Consider the following 12,575-nt stretch of genomic DNA (forward strand, 5'->3'; position numbering starts at 1 on the left):
TATCTGCCTACTCAATGAGCTCACAGCTAATACCAGATTTGAAATGATGTAAAAATTAGTGTTTTACATACACTACTTCGTTAAAATGAATATGGTTACTATTAAGCCAAGCATGAGACTAGATCATAGTAAAAACTCAAAGAATGGCATTTGCTTGTCCATTTTTAGGCTGTGCTGGAAATAATTTAGATACAGATTCTCATATCCTCATTAGATGCAGTGAGGACTAAACAAGACAGAGATTCTGAAAAGGCACACCAAGAGAAAAATTATAGAAAATCTAAATATTCAGCATTGTAATTTCAATCAACCTGAGTGACTTTAAGGAGGCTATTTCATCAGCTGATTGTAAAGTTTGTCTAAAAATCAACATGGCTCTTCCTCAAGGCATTAAATTCACAGTAGATTAAAAATTATAGTGAGTTTTCCCCCTTCAATATGTACCTTGCTGAATTGCGATCCATTAAATGAGTAGTGGGCTTTTCACTTATTGAAATAAATGTCTTCATGTGGTAAATGCAGTTCAGACTCCTTGTTTACTGCCCTGGAGCCACTGGTTTTGCTAGGAATGGAAAATGCAGTCCAGATGATATCTCCATATCTAGACTACCAGGATGGCTTTCCTCCACTGGGAAAGAGGTGGCTTAGTCAGAGGCCACAAGATGTTTATTCACGTATTTCTCCTCCTCTTTCTAGAAACTGTGGAATCGCTTAACTTCTTTGACATTAGTTTTCGTATGTATGAATTGCAAACAATGATCTTAGGAACATGGGGAAAAATGACAAGAATAAAAGTAATAGGTACAATTTATTGAGCATCTACATGAGCAAGTGCCTAGGTTAGGGACTTTTGAGTGTGTTTTTCTATTCAATAATCACTAAAACTCTGGGTAGTAAGCATTGTCCTATTTCATAGCCAGGAAAAATAAAGAGATTAGTCTCAAAGAGATTAAATGCTTGCTCAACGTCATTTGACAGCATCAAGATTTGATACAGATTTCTCTGATGTCTAAGTGAATATTTTTAGCCACTTGAGTATGCTGTCTCTAGTAATAAACATATAGAGGGTATTGTGAAAAGTAAATAATAATAGAGGGAAATTATGGATATCTTCAATATATAAATGCTAAAAGGTGTTTTCATAGATTATCCTACATAGTCCTCATGACTCTTGGGATAGCTATCTTCACACTTATTATTTACTTACTTTTTCTCTGGTTTCAATGTATTTCTGTATTTTGCCAAGATAGAAACCAAAACACTGGTTAAATCACACTAGGTCTGTAATAGGAAATTACAATATTATAAAATTGAAATTGTCTCATTGGATGTGAAAGCATGGGTTGTAAAAGAGAATGCTGGTTCTTTGTGACATCCAATTCAAGAGTTTATGGAGGGCTTTGAGAATTTTCTGTGGATAGACCAGAAAAGAGCAGGCTAATTAGCATGACTTTTCATGATAGTAAAAGTTATGGCTGCAGACATTTGCTGACATAGTTTTGCTTTTCTAATAAACCTGAGATGAAAATAAGGAACTCTGAACATGCTGCTGGTTTATTTGGAGATGTGAATTTGCAAATGTAAAAAATTATTCAAATATATCTTTTACTTTTGAGGAATAAACATAGATATAGTATTTTAGGGAGGTTATCTTAATTTACATAACAGACTTTATAATCATTTCTTTTGATAAAGATAAATGATCTAAGTGGAGAATAAAAAATATGATCAACAGAACATTTCTATAGGTGTCTCTTAGAGGAGTGCAGAAATTCTGATATCATATGGTGAAAAGTATAGGAGGCTTTTCAAAAGAAGTAAAAGCTGAATTCAAATACAGACTATTTCTTTGCCTAAACTATTTATAAAAATATCAATTGACTTTTTGTTTCTCAAGCCTCATAAATATTTATACGTGCTAATGTGTATGTGTGTGTACATGTGCATAGAAAGTTTTCAATATATTAATTCTTATTCTTCTACATTTCCCTTGTCAAATTAGCTTTCCCTTGAGACAAATTGTTAGCTCTAATTGATTTTGGCCAAACTAGCAAAACTCTTTGAAAAGTTTTCAATCAGTGCCAGTTTTTGAGGCATTTTCTCATACTGAGGAAGGTGAAAACAGTTTCTAAGAATTATTTCAAAAAGTATATGACCTTTCTGGATAGTTTATGCACACCGGCCCATTAATCTTTTGATGCTCATACTGTCAAATGCACCTGTCTTATTCATTTCCAGTCACTGTATAGCTCACCCTCTCCAGGCCTCTTCAGAGCCTTCTGCTTTATGTCGGACTCAGTTCTGTTTCTGGTTTGCCTATCATGTGATCAGCTCCAGTTGTCACCAAACCCTTTTGACTCTCTTGTGAGGCAATGCTTCCTGTATTCTCTGACTTCATCTTCACCAATGAAGCCATTGTGTACTGAGGAAGCTAAGATCCATCCTATAAAACTTGCAATGATTTTCACTTAAAGACATGAAACATACTTTCAGAGCTAGAGTGAAATGTGCCAGCCCTGATGAAGACTTAAAAGAGCTGGTAGGTGGAAAAATCGCCACATTCTCTAGAATGATCTCTGTTACCCATGGTGGAGCCAAGCTCTGTAACCGGACACTGAATACATCTCTAAGCACTAACAGGAGAGCTAAGAGATACCCAGCTCTGAATTAGCTTGACCAACAGCATGACCACAAGGAAAGAATGAAAGGCCACAATTACCCTCGGCTGGAGTACACACGATCTCTGTAGTGAACATTTGGTTTCCATCTAAACTTTCCCAGCATTAAGTGAAAAAAAAAAAAAAGTGGCTAAAAATGTTTTCAGGATTTACTGCTTGTACATTGCATAGTGAATGAGAATGGGTTTTGTCAAACACATTTGGCGATTATGTACTGTGGGTCAGCTGTAGCTGTGACTTGATGTACCCTGCGTGAGAAGTGTTTGTTCTCTAAAAACACATGGTTCCCAGACTTACAGTGGGCTATGATTTGGCTTCTAAATGCCAAAAAAGCTGCAGAATGCATTAACATAGAAACATTTATGCTGGGAAATTTTCAGGTGAGGAACTAATTCCAAGTGGAGACCAAGATAAGGGAGGAAGGTAATATATTAATTCGTCTGTAGTTTCACACTGGTATAGAGATATAATTCCGGACTCTCTGTGACCCCATGGACTGTAGCCTGCTAGGCTCCTCTGTCCATGAAATTCTCCAGGCCAGAATACTACAGAGGGTAGCCATTCCCTTCTCCAGGGGATCTTTCCAACACAGGAATTGAACCCAGGGATTGAACCCAGGTGTCTTGCATTGCAGGTGGATTCTTTATCATCTGAGCCACCAGGGAAGCTACCTGGAACTTTATATTTTCCTTAAATTTATAAAACTTTGCTGTAGACAAAGCATGAATAATGTAATGGTATAGAGTCCCCAGTCTGCATGGATTCTTGGTTCTTTCTTATGGAACTTAGAACCTCAGGGTCTACCCCACACACACCCCACCCTTTAGTACCCCTCCAGCAAAGCCACTGGCCTCAGAGTGTGCAAGAGATTGCTATGAAATGCTGATAGTTGAGCAATGAGTAGAAAGAATCTCTTATGAAAAGAGATGAAAACTCATTCTAGAGAGAGAGCTTTTAAAAAGGCTGACAACATTATAGCATGAATTAAGATAAACCAACAAAAGCATCTCGGTATTGATGAGGCACTAGGATCCTGAGATGAGTAAGGGATGCTGACAGCTGCATGCACAGAAGGGGATGAGCAAGGTGGGCGTGGAGGCCGGAGTGCCTGGGTGCTTGGTTATGCTCACATGAGGAGATGGCAGACTGCGGTGGAAAACCAATGTTAAATGCAGTAAGTGCTGAGACACTGAGTTCTGAGTATTAATTACTGATATAGTATGTGTGAGTGATGCCTTGCCAGGGTAATAATTGCCAATAAAAGTCTGGTGTCAGATATTAGAAAAGGAGAACTAATTTTTTACAAAAACCATTCCTTCAAGCATAGAAGTCTCTGGAATCCAATTTTTATTTAAATCTTCTCAGTGCTCTGACTAACTCCTCTTACATAAGACCCACCTCACAGGGTTTTTGTGATGATTAGATAAGATGTTTATGTTTAGGGCAAGTAGGTACTCAATGTGTAGTAAAGGTTTTTTTTTGTTTGTTTGCTCAGTCACTATGTTGTGTCCAACTCTTTGCGACCCCATAGAATGCAGCATGCCAGATTTCCCTGCCTTTCACCATCTCCCAGAATTTGCTCAAACTCACATCCACTGAGTCACCTACGTCACCCAACTATCTCATTCTCTGTTGTCCCCTTCTCCTCCTGTCCTCAATCTTTCCCAGCATCAGGGTCTTTTCCAATGAGTTGGTTCTTTTCCATCAAGTGGCCAAAGTATTGGAACTTCAGCTTCAGCATCAGTTTATCCTTTTTTTTTAATTTCTCAATTTAACACCAATTTTGTTTTATGAGAACTCCTGTTACCTTAGTTGGGGCACCATTCCAGTGTAAAGAGTGCAAAGTTACCATAGGAAAGTGGTCTTATTATCCATGCATTTTGATTTTAAAAAAAGGTTACATGCAAAAAGGGATTTTATTTGTATCTTCCTTGACTTTCAGTCTTTTCTCCTTAGTTCACCCATCATGGTCCTTATTTTGGGGCCACTGGACCAGACTGTTGTGTAGATGCTTTCTTTGGTAGAGGGTCCATAGGGTTCCTGTTTTGAGTCATCAGTTCACTTGGAATAAAATCGTGGATCCATATTGATCAACAACCTCCAAAAACTTCATGAAGTTTTTGTCTAACCTCTACTGATCTCGTTTCTCCAAAGTTTACAATTTAGGTCCTCTAGTTCCTGTTTTTTTCATCATAGTCTTTCCTGTCAATCTATCTTTCTCTTCTTTCATAGTTACACGCTTTGGGATTTCTTCAGTTGAGCTGCTGGCTTTTTTTTTTTTTTTTAATAAATTTATTTATTTTAGTTGGGGGCTAATTACTTTACAATATTGTAATAGTTTTTGCCATACATTGACATGAATTAGCCATGGGTTTACATGTGTTCCCCTTCCTGGACCCCCCACCCACCTCCCTCCCCATCCCATCCCTCTGGGTCATCCCATTGCCCCGGTCCTGAGCATTTGTCTCATGCATTGAACATGGAATGGTGTTGTATTTCACATATGACAATATACATGTTTCAATGCTACTCTCCCAGAACGTCCCACCCTCACCTTCTCCCTCAGAGTCCATAAGATTGTTCTATGCATCTGTGTCTCTTATTCTGTCTCGCATATAGGGTTATCGTAGGCAGAGCTGCTGGCTCTTAAACTCTTCCATGACATAAAACTTTTAGCAGAATCCTGCTAATTTGGTCTAATAAAGAAAGTTATATCTTGAATAAATAACTCTTGTATGAAATTGAATGTTTCCTACCAATTGTTGAGGGCACATCTCATCATTCTTTTCACTTATCATTGTTAGCCTCTGGGCACATTTAAAAGAAGATCCCTATCAGCTATGACAGATGCTGATATTTGGCTAGATCTACAACTTACAACAAAGTGGAGGAATGACTCAATTATCTTTGCTCATGCCTGAATTATCTGTGTAATTGGGATGGGAAAGTACAGCAAAGAATGCTGCCTATTGCTATTTTTAAGCTCTGCTCCTGCTGTGTTGTTCTTATGTTTCACTAGTGCTGTCATTGGCTTTAAATATTTTACATATCATAATTAATGATTTGGCTGCACCCTGAGGCTTTCTTAGCAAACGGCACAATTTGCAAATTGAATAGCAAATAATTACATAGGTGAGATCGTTTATGAATAGGAAATGAAGAGATACATTGGTGTGTCTTCAAGTTTGTATATTTAAACAGCATGTGCTCAATTTATTAGTGAGTTATGAGAGGACTATTATTGTCCGAAGCTCAGGTATATGTGGAAGGAAATTAATATTGAGTGATAATTGATCTTTAATGATATATAGAAAGAACGGTCCATTTGACCTCCAGAGTGCTTAATGGTAAAGAAGAAGCACTTTCAACCAGATTTTCTCATACAAGTATAAATCCTTTTGGTCTCTGGGCTTTTTATTTCCATTTTAAAATTGAAAATGGAACCCTAGCTCTTAAAAACAAAACATAATAAAAACACAATCAAAGAGTGGACTTCAGATAAATCTTAGTACTATGCTCACATGCCAGGTGTTACATAATTATTTAGTAGGTATTCCCAATTTTAGTGAACTTTCTTGTTTACTAAGTAATGGACTACTATCATTGAAATTTAGATATATCCCCTCAAAGGGAAAATCTGCTTGAGTACCCAATCTAAAATGGCACTTCTATAACCAAAGACAACTTGGCTATATAAATAGACAGTCATGACGTTATCGCAGCTGAGGAGATTTCATCCCATTAGAAACTTCACTCAGAAATGTAGAGGAGTGCTTAATAATGAATGAATGTGATTTAAGGCTGCTTTATACTGATGACACTTTTCCTATAAATATTACAGAGACATTTAAATTTTTATCTCCCGTAATTCTAATGAATGAATTTCCCTGACCCTTACTGAAAATTAAACCTGTAAAGTCTGCAATTTACTGATGATTGCTTGGGCTATTAAAGAGACTAGAATTTCAAAACATTTTCATTTCATTCATAGATTCCTGTAATGCTTTTGGAACCAAAGTTTAAAGAAGCTGAGTTGGCTTCACTTCCAGTATTAACCATTGGGAGAGTGTTGTAGTTTCTTCAACAACTAACTTCATTAACATATTAAAATCCTAGCTAGAGTATAAACATGGGGGCACACAGAGACCCACTCTCCTGTGGAAGATGTGCTAGGAAAAATATTAAAAAGGGAGAGTGATACTGTGGCTGCTACTGCTATATTTTGAAAAAGTGTGTCCAACCCACTTCTATTTGTAATAAAATATTCCTCCTCCTGCATTCCAGCTTGAAGTATAAAGACTCAGGGACTGGGAGGCAGAAATATTGCTGTCATTATTTCCAGGATTAATGATAAGTAACAACATGGGCTTCCCTCGTGGCACTAGTGGTAGAGTCTGCTTGCCAGTGCAGGAGCCATAAGAGATACGGGTTTGATCCCTGAGTTGGGAAGATCCCCTGCAGGAAGGCCTGGCAACCCACTCCAGTATACTTGCCTGGAGAATCCCATGGACAGAGGAGCCCGGTGGGCTACATTCCATAAGGTCACAAAGAGTTGGACATGACTGAAGTGACTTAGCAGCAGCAGCAAGTAACAACACTAATTAATTTCTATCAAATACCAGAGTGAGCAATGCTACATTTAGCTAGAATTATCCCTCTTCTCAGATAACTGTAGCTGAATTCTTCCAGTAATAAAAGTTTAGATTTCATTAATTTATTCATTGTAATAGAAAACTGTCTAAATTGCCAAACTTATATGGCCCAAGTGGAAAGTTTATTAAACATATAAATTCATTCCATCAACAATTTTTGAGTCTCTACCAGTGACTGAGTCAGTGTGTGGGGGTGAGAATGTGCTGTTTCAAGAAATATATACACAAAGTTCACAAGAATATGGACAGAAAAGGTGCTGTGAGAATACACTAGGGAGAGATGAACTGGGGGAACTTCCAGACATGATGTTGGACTGAATTTTAATAGTGACCTATTTCTTGTTAATGGAAGAAAACACATTTCAGGTAGAGAGCCAGTATACAAAGCATCCACAGGTCAGAAATAAAATTTAAATTCTCTGATAACGTATGTGATCTAGGTTCATCCTTTTCCCTCATTTCTATCCCAGTAGAAATATTCTTCAGTTGTTTTTAATTAGTCACTCTACATTTGATCTCCTCAATATCTCCTGAAGCTCTTCCTACCTCTCTTTTCTGACCTGCGGTCACTGCCTTTGTTCAGCTTCTTTCTTCTGTGGATTTTCATGCCTTCTGTGGATTTTCATGCCTCCAGCCTTGCCTTCCTTCATCTCCTTGTTCACACTTTTCTCAAAATGAGTTTCCTGAAACACATCCCATCACTTCCTTCTTCTGACTCCACTCCTTCTTGGATGATGATCAGACTCCAAATTCAGAGGCTCTCCTCCCAGCAAATCCTCATGTCCACATTCACAAAAGGATTCATTCACAGTTCCCCAAATATTCCATGCTTTCTCCTATCTCCTTCATTCTATATATGCTCTTTTCTATACCTCTATTCCTAGAACATTCTTAATTCTTCATCCTCTAACCCAACATATCTTTCAAGACACATTCAAGTATCCTCTTGGAAGCAATTCCTGGTTCCTCTTGCTTCAGTTACATGCACCTTCTTTGTTCTCCCATAATGCATATTTCTGTCTTCTAGCACGTATCACACAGTAATAGATGATCCTGTGTGTGTGTGTTCCTTGTTGTTGTTGTTTAGTCACTCAGTCATGTCCAAATCTTTGTGACCCCCATGGACTTTATAGCCCACCAGGCTCCTCTGTCCATGGGATTTCCCAGGCAAGACTACTGGAGTGGGTTACCATTTCCTTCTCCAAGGTATCTTTCCAACTCAGGGATCGAGCTCACGTCTACTGCATTGGCAGGTAGATTCTTTACCATTGTACCACCAGGGAAACCATGTTCTTTACTAGGGTATAAGCATCCTGAGGGCAGAAACTGTTTTATCTCTTCATATATGATTGCTAACACAATATTCTACATGATAGAGATTACCAATGAATTAATGAATGAATAAGCTATTTCTCAGGAATGCAGTATGTTTATTATTCTTATAATATATATTCATATCAACATCTCATGGAAAATTCAGCTATCTTGAAGTTCTTGATAATTTTGGCACATTCACTGTCTAGGACAGTTCCTACCTCATAGAGGTTGATCCACACACGCTTGTTGACTAAATCAATAAAAAAATAACACTATGGGTTGAATTGTGTCCCCCCCCCCCCCACCAAATAAAGATACTGAAGTCCTAACTCCCCAGTACCTGTCAATGTGACATTATGTGGAAATAAGGTTTTTGCAGATGATCAAATTAAGGTGAGAGTATTAGAGTGGGCTCAATTCCAATATGACTGTGTACAACGTAGACCTCTGGACATGAAGAGAGAGAGAGAGAGAGAGAACATAAGGAGAATGCCATGTGGAGACTGAATCATGCTGCCACAAGCAAAGGAATGCCAATGACTGCCAGCTAACTGACAGAAGCTAGGAAAGGGTCATGGAACAGATTCACCCTCACTGTTGTCAGAAGGATCATACCTTACCAACAACTTGATCTCAGCCTTCTAGGCTCCCAGAACTGTGAAGCAACAAATTTATGTTGCTCCAAGACACTAAGTGTATGGTACTTTGTTACATCAGCCTTAGGAAACTAACCCATCTAGGGACAGAGATTTAGATATTTTGTTGCCTCCAGGGGCTGGTGTGACTCTGTGGGCAGACTGTAGTAGCACTAATGAAGACTGTGAACGACACAAACGAAAGCTTGTCCCCCGTGGCTAATGAGAGAATTACTGTGGGTAGTGGTTTTTTTTTAAAAGATACAGATTCTTGTGGTAGAACTAGGGGGGCAGTCCACACTTTACAACTGACAACTGGATTTCCAGATTAGGGACCAGCCGTGTGTATTTTTCTAAAAAGCTGCAGACCCGCCCCAGCCTGGGTGGTGCCAGCTCCCTCCACGCTGCCTTTTCTTCTCAGTGTGCATTCACCTAATGGTCAGATTGCAGTGGGGGTTCACTAGGCCTCCTCCTTCATTGCCCATGAGGCTCTATCCAGGGGTGGTAAACCTATGTTTACCTTTACAACTGCAAACTTTTCTCATTCTTTTTTTTTTTAACCTATTATATCTTTCTGTTTTCCCAAACACACCTGCAGTGCTTAGTCCTGAGGTTTACCATGCTTTCCTATTATTTTTATCTAAGAAAACAAGCCTCTTTTCTCCTCTTCTCTTCTTTCCTTTCCCCCGGGTCTTGCTTTTTTTTTTTCTTTTTCACTGTACCTGGCTCTCAAATGTTGCTCCCCATGTCAGAACTGCTGAATTTAAACATTGCCAAGGAAACTAATTAAACATAAGTAGTTCCATGTTAACTGTTGATTTATTATCTGATGCAGTCTGTTGCCCTTTTGAATTTAAAGCAGATCAAAATCCCCAGAGAATCAGAGGGAAAGAATATAGTGTTAAAAGACTGTTTTACAAGGATTCAAAAGGGAAAGATACTTTTAGAACCCAACTAATGTGACGTCATGAAGAAATACAGAGATTTAATGTTTTGTGTTTTTTTTCATTTAAAATTATCAAAACAAAATAAGATCAAAGGACTTGAATTTAGTGTACATGAAAGAGCTCGCAGAACTTCCCTTGCATTTAGATCAATCAGCTAGAGCACAACGTAAGTGGAAATGAATATGTTTGAAAAAATCTATATGCTCACTGCAGAATGATATGTTTGAGAGACTTGCTAAGTGCTTACATTAATACATCCTGAAGTACTTTCTAATCAAACATATTATTGCATCACTTTCCACACTGTTGTAAGTTGGAAAGTTTCCTCATATGTTAGTAGTTTTGAAAGTCACATATGAAGTCCTCATTGCAGACCCATTTCATCATCCCCCATCTTTCTAAAATGTGTTAATTTCCACCAAGCTTGTGGCTGCCCACTGTTATGCCTTGACATACCAGCCTGTCAGTTTGGAGATGGTGCATCTGTTGCCTGAGCTCTGAAAATCATGAAGTGTTATTTCCGCAATTAGACCAGTGGCTATTGGTGTCTGTGTTGGAAAGGAGAATACCTACAATGATGACAAATGAAAATGTTTTCTCTGTGGAGGCTCAAATCATTTGTGTGAAGCCAAGTTCAAGGCCCATCCAACATACATCTATAGTGACTTGTGTTTGAAATTTTACACCTGTTTATATTATACATGAATTGAACCTGGTATCATGTGAATTGTTGACGGTGAAAGTTGAAACCACAGGAAAATTATCTGGTTTCAGGTTTGGTTTCCAAAGCGAGACTCAGACAATAGTTATAGAATGTTCAACTGAACCTGGGTGAGTTTGTATAATTCTCCTGGTTTAAGCCAGGGGAAACGTTTGCCATCCTACCTAGCTACAACTTTTATGAAGCAAAGAGGAAACGTGATCATATATGTCTATGGAAAAGTTTAACAGGGATTGCAGATAAACTAAAGAACCTAGTGAACTAAAGAACCAGTGAACCCAAGGATGTATAGAACACTGAGAATGCAGCCATTACAGTCCCACACACTTTGAAACTTTGTTATTCCTTCAGTTCAAGTGTTACCCTTGTGAAACTGTCCTTGACCCCACAAATCAGCATTAGATAGTTCTATCATCTGTGTTTCCATAATAGTTTTTTCCCATCTATTCTAAAAGTAAATTACTTTGGGGGAGGAATTCTGTTCATTTCTACACTATGGACTCCAGAAAGGCATAAACATTTATTTTTATTCATCTTTGTGTTCCAAGAACATAGCACAGTGCCCGGCATGTAGTAGTCAAGCAATATTTGTTAGCTGAATAAATGATGGAATTGGTTAACTGTGCCATCATTTTTTGCTTAGCTGTTTGAGACATGAGTGTAAATAGAATGTCAAACCATAAAAAAGTACAGAAATCAATCTAAGAAATTGGTTTAGTGTTGTAAATCAGCTCCAGAACTTGGTAAATGTGGAGAAGACCTGAGGTGACCAAAGCATAAGCTAAAGCAAATGCTTCTTAAAATCAAAGCAAATTGTTCTTAAAATCAAGCATTTAGAAAATAGAGGCTAAGTCCACAAAGAGCAAAGGAAATCCAAAAGGAAGCTTAGATGTGAGATGATGAGCTTTGAGAAAGAGGATCATGACCAGTTATTGGGTATCTCCGGTAGGAATAAAGCAAGAATAGACACAACAAGGATTAAGTAAGGTATAAAAAACCTATTCCATTTTGTAGTGAGTTACTATGGCTCATCAGAATACTTTCCCACTTCAAACTTCATCTAGTTAATTGTCCACACTGCCATCAAAGAAATGATTACAAATTCTAGGACTGTTATACATTTTTACAGCTTAAAACCCCTCATTGAATATTTGTTACTTCCCATATTATTTTCTAAACTTGCCTGGAAATAGTAATTTTCCCAGGTCACTGATAAACAATTAGAGATTCTTGCTCATCCTCTGAATGAGAATCTTAGGAGATGGGAGTTGGGAGTCTGTTTTTATTTTTATTTTTATTTTTATTTTTTTTTATATGGAACGCTTCACGAATTTGCGTGTCATCCTTGCGCAGGGGCCATGCTAATCTTCTCTGTATCGTTCCAATTTTTTTTTTAGTATATGTGCTGCCGAAGCGAGCACAGGGAGTCTGTTTTTAATAAAACATTTTGTTATGTTTATCCTTAAGCAAGTCTAGATTTATCTCCAGGATAAAGTGCTTCTTCCTTAGAAAAGTACTTTAGGTCCACTCTTTTGTACATGGCCTCATTTGCCATGCACTGCGTTATGATCTAGTTATAGTAACATACAGTTTTGCTTCTCTATTTCTTTCCAAATACTATTATC

The 12,575-nt window shown here is 37.9% G+C and overlaps 1 pseudogene; it reads right to left on the reverse strand.

Moving 5' to 3' along the window:
• Positions 1-12,258: 12,258 nt before the first annotated feature.
• LOC145528018 (U6 spliceosomal RNA) lies at positions 12,259-12,371 on the reverse strand (annotated as a pseudogene).
• Between the last annotated feature and the right edge of the window lie 204 nt (positions 12,372-12,575).

Source organism: Giraffa tippelskirchi, chromosome 11 (assembly GCF_054371585.1).
Source record: "Giraffa tippelskirchi isolate mGirTip1 chromosome 11, T2T-mGirTip1v1.2.pri, whole genome shotgun sequence".
Classification (NCBI taxonomy): Eukaryota; Metazoa; Chordata; class Mammalia; order Artiodactyla; family Giraffidae; genus Giraffa; species Giraffa tippelskirchi.